Source organism: Coturnix japonica, chromosome 7 (genome assembly GCF_001577835.2).
Source record: "Coturnix japonica isolate 7356 chromosome 7, Coturnix japonica 2.1, whole genome shotgun sequence".
Lineage (NCBI taxonomy): Eukaryota > Metazoa > Chordata > Aves > Galliformes > Phasianidae > Coturnix > Coturnix japonica.
This window is the reverse complement of record NC_029522.1, coordinates 12,817,577-12,822,738: the sequence shown is the minus strand read 5'-3', so window position 1 is coordinate 12,822,738 and position 5,162 is coordinate 12,817,577.

The following is a 5,162-nucleotide window of genomic DNA, read 5'->3' as shown; positions in this document are numbered from 1 at the left end:
CCACGGCAGTTCCTCCTTGGTATTTTCCAGCTCAGTTTTTGCACTCCCCACAGTTCACTCACCAGCTCTTTATCCTTCCATGGCTCTGTCCAAATTCATGGTTCACACAACTCAAAGCAGACAGAGAAACTACCACTCTGAAGGTGTCTGAAACACCCTGAAATCACGTGTCTTTGAAGGCTTAAGGGTAACGGCAGACGACAAGGTTGGTTTTTTTTTCCTCCTATCTTTTCCTGTATACAAAGTAACTTGGCCTTAGGGAAAGCTGCTGATGGTAGGACTGTCCTGGCACATAAGCTAGACTTAAGGGAAGAAAAAGCAGCCTCAGTAAGGTTAAAGGTTTAAGTCTTAAGCTTAAGACTTAAACAGCAAGCTGAAAGTAAAGGTATTACACATAACCTATTCTTCAAAACATTTTCTAACAAAAAGGATGCCACTTATTACCTAGAATTGAACTACTACTGTGCTGTATCGTTAGCTCCACTGAAGGGTAAAACCTCTTCCAGTATGATTTCTCTAATGCATTTGAGTAACTAAATCATTATTCAGACTTTCAAAAAGACAAAAAACAGAGGAAAAACAATCTCCACATTTACACCATGTATGTGTGTGGCATGATAAGAGGAAAAAGAAAAGTTGAAAAAATCAATTTTTTTTTTCTGAAATGTATATTTAAAAATGTAGATTATATATATATATATGTATATATATATATATATGTATATATATATAAGTACACACACACACATATATATACATATATCAGAGCACTATTCTTATGTAAGTTTCATTATTAATAACAACTCTGTACATTCTTGAGAATATATTCAACTTCAGTCCTTGGGCCATATCTTTATCAGCTTTGATTTCTGTTCACAAAGGTTCCAAGCAGCAACACACTATCTTCAGTAAGAAAGGCACACAACTAAAATAGCTTAGGAGAGACAACTCTACAGGCCAATCCAATATCAGCCTCTCACCAGAGATGAGAGGTTGGTAGGGAGTTAATTCTCACTGAGTGATTCTTCAGTCACTTCAATTCAGACAAGCTTGGATTGAGCTAAACAGATTAATAACCAGCTTTTAGAACAAGAATATGATTTGTCCCTCCTCAGCCTGAGCAGATGTCTAAATCTTCACCGTTCCTTTAAAGACTTCAAACATCAGAATTTCCTCAAGCTCTTCATATAAACCCCTTCACAAAACATAAAACTCAATGCTACAGCCCCTCACCCACCTCTATACTCATGAAAAATATCTATATGAAGACATATTCTGTCTAAAAGTTGAATTTATATTCTTAGCATGGAGTAACTACTACAGAAATGACTAAGGGAAGCAAAAAAAATCAGGCAGGAACTGTTTGTGTCTCAGTGCTTCATGTACTCATTAAGAAAAAAAAAAGTACATGTACTCATACATATGAAAAAAAACCTTCAGTGCTAGCATTTCAAACTAAGTATTTCAAAATTGATGTTGAAATTGGTTATCTCAGCAGTTTCCATCTTTCTTGGTTTCGTGGAGCTGTTTCGGGTCTTTATCCCTGAGGTGTTAACACTGATTTTCACACAGTATCGTTCTTTCAATCTTTCCACCTTCAGCAATGACAAACAGTCATTTAGGTAAGCAGCTTTTATTTACTTACACTTTTCTGTACCTAAATACTGTGTTTTCTACATGCAGTGTCTCTGCCCACACCTTATGCTGGAACACCTCCAGTTCTGTTTCCTCAGGAACTCAAGCAACCACATGTTATCAGTTACTTGGATCCATCTCTGTACAAACCACAACACACTGAATTATCTACTATAGAACAAACTCTGCTTCCAAATTTGTAGATCATTATTTCTTTTTGCTGCACATTTTGCAACATAGTACACAGCAGACCGACAAAGGTAAAAGTTTCTTGCTGAGGAGACATTCTTGACCACAAACTGCCAGCAATGCTAGGAGCTGAAGGCCAAGGCCATTCTGTTTCAGCAGTCATCTCCAGCTGAAGCCCTTTTAAAGAAATCGTACAAATCTGGCCTACCAACACAGCTCATTAAGTAGCAAGTTCACTGTCATGTGTTGGCTCTCTTTTAAGGGATGATTCAAGCATGTAAAACGAGCAAATTCTACTATACAGTAGAGAAATCCTTCCAAAGCTTCATGAAAAAATTTCTTCTACCACTGCGCTGGGTCAATCTTCCCATGATAGAACTACATCAAACTTCTCATCTCGGTACATTTCTAATTTACTTTCTGATTTAGTTTAAAAGCTCAAATCACTCAACCAAAGCCATGCCAACAGCAATAACAGCCTCGTGGTATAATAGCAGTAGTATTTACGCACCTGCAACTGGAGACATGCTGAAGATTTCACTGTGGAATGAACTTCACGGACGGACATTTTACATAGGCTATGGGAATGTGATGTGTATATGCATATCAAAAAGTAAGACAGGAGATGGTAATCACTTAGGTAGTATAAAATTATTGCAAGACCTCAGCATAACGTAAGTGGGACAGGACAAGGGATGGATATTGATTCAGTTCCAGCAGGGACAGAGTACTTTCTCTTCAAAGTGGCCAGTATCATGCTATGTTTTATGAAAAGTTAACAACTGAAAATGCCAGTGTGCTATCAGCATTGTACAAGTAGCTCTGAACAGAGTAAATGATGTTTGTTTTCTCAGCTTCTTACTGTACAGAAAGAGGGGAGGGAGCAGCACAGGGAACTGGGACATCAGGATAGCTGACCTAAAACCGGCCAAGACAATATCCCATACCCTATGCTATGAAATGTAAGAAAACTTTGAAAAACGAGAGAGAGTTTAAAAGGGCAGCTAATGCTAGGGGACTAACTGAGCATCAGACAGCAGGAGCTGAGCACTTGCATGGGTATCAGTTGTTATTCATAAATATACGAGTACACATATCATAGCCATTATCCACTTTGCCCTTTCTCCTCTCTATGTTAGTAAATTCATTTAAAACTCAGTTCACTAGTTCTACTTGTTCTCTCTCCCATCCCAGTCTCTACTTCTACCCCGTGGGAAACAGGGGCAGGAGACAAAATCTGCACAGGGCTGACCTACCTGCCGTATTAAACAGCAACACTTCAGAGAAGAAAAATCACCAGCCACATTGATTAGGGCCACATAGCTGTAAAATCTTCAATGACATAGCATTCAAAGGAAAAGACAGGATAAAACACCAGCAGGGAGAACCACATTAAGAACTGGCGGGGAATCAGGCACATGACCACCCCTGAGCACATCCCATTCATCCCATAAACTCATTAAAAAAAAAAAAAAAAAGTCAAGCATTTGGCAGAACACTGAAAAAGTGCAAAGGAAGAAGTCAGCGAAAGCGTTCCTGAAATTGAGGCAACTTAAATGGCAGGAAACCTAAACCACAGCCAGCTTGACAAAGGACATGAGAAGATTATGGAAAGAGCTGGGCCGTAGCAGTAACCACTACACCCCAAATATAGGCCACCAAAACCTGCAGCTGACAAAAAAGGACCTTCCCTATGCATGAAGGAAAGAAACAAACGGAAACAGCTAGCTGGTAAGCCAACCACTAAGAAGCAGCTTCATGCAAACAGCTATGGAATGTAATACCAAAATTCAAAGAAGGCAAGAGCTTAAAGGCAGATATAAGTATAAAAACCAAGAAAAACAAATTTTATTCTCAAAGGACCATAGCAACAATAAGGAGCTAACAGGCAAAACACACACGATAACTGAGTTTACAGAAAACAAATTGACAATAAACAGCAATAACTTATTGCTCTCTCCTGCCACCCAGGTCCCCTGTGCCTCTTCTTTCTTCAGCATCAGCTCCTGAAACATAAGTGGGGTTACCATTAGTCATGCAGAGCACCAAGCCCACCCACATGAAGGAAAAGGGAAACATCACATCGCAAAGGAACACAACACCCAACCACCTGCTTAAGGAACAACTTGTAAACAACCCACCCCACACCCCTCCAAATTCATGATGGCAAAAACTGATTTTGAGCAACACTTCTCACCTCTCTGACTCACGGTGGTCTTCCAGTTTACTCTTAGGGAAGAGACACGAATACAAGGAGCCGCCTACGTCTCAAAGGTAAAACAGTATCAAGTGGACTAGTATGGATGCCTTCTAAAAACATGTGCTTATAGAGCCTGTTCTCAATTGAGAGCGAGTGATGTCACCACTGCAATCTAACACGAAACGTGCACAAGCCCCCTGATCCTTCCGGTCAATGGTGGCCCGACAGCACACGTATTCTCAGCTAGGCTAATAAATGCCCAAAGATGGTGTGGGAGAGATGCTTATCTCAAGAGACGATGCAAGCCAGGCTAGCTTTTAGCCAATCCAGGTTGGTTGTGTGATGACCCCTCACCTGTCCCGTCAGAGGGTGCAGGTTGAGGTGCTGTTTGTGTGTGTTAGGTGACCTCCCCGCTCGGTGGGTTGAGGTTGGTGCCTGGGTAGTCAAAAACAAGACGTTGGTGGTGTTCTGCGCTGTCCGGGACGGGCGCAGCCTTGGTAACTTCATGGCGTTGGTGGGCAGCCTTGCGCTCCACCGGGGCCGTTCTTTGGGAGGGTGGGATGTTGGGGGGCCACCGTCCCTTATAGGCATGGCCTGCGCGTGCCCCCCTTTTGGTCTGCTGAGCTGGCGTTCTGAGAGACCCCTCGACTCGGCGGGTAAGTGGCCCCCCAGCCTTTCAGAGGCGTGGGGCCTTGGAGATGGATTTGGGTCTGGGGAAATGCCCGAACTGCGGTCTTGGGCCTTTTGCCCCCGCTGCCCTGGCTGTCGAAGTTGTTCCGCCGCTGGGTTGGAAACTGGGCTCTGTGGCTCCAGCGGTGTCGTCCATACCCGCCTGTAATCAGGCTCTGGGTTGTGAGCGCTAGTGCGCTCTAGCTGTCAGCCTGTGTAGGTTTTGACCCCCCCCGTTAGTTGTGGGTGCTGAACTGGGAGAGAAGGAGCCTCCCTCGCGTAGGGATTGGGGGCTGCCCTGTAATTCAGGGAGCAAAGGTGCCCCGCACTCCCGGGAGCCCTTGCAATGGAGCAGTGGCTGGGGGTTCCCCTGTAAGCAGCGAAAGCTGACCTTTGCGCGGCTGGCTTTATTGTTGCCGGCCCATTTGCCGCAGTGCGCCCCGCCTCTGTGATCCCCCGCAGCAGCCGA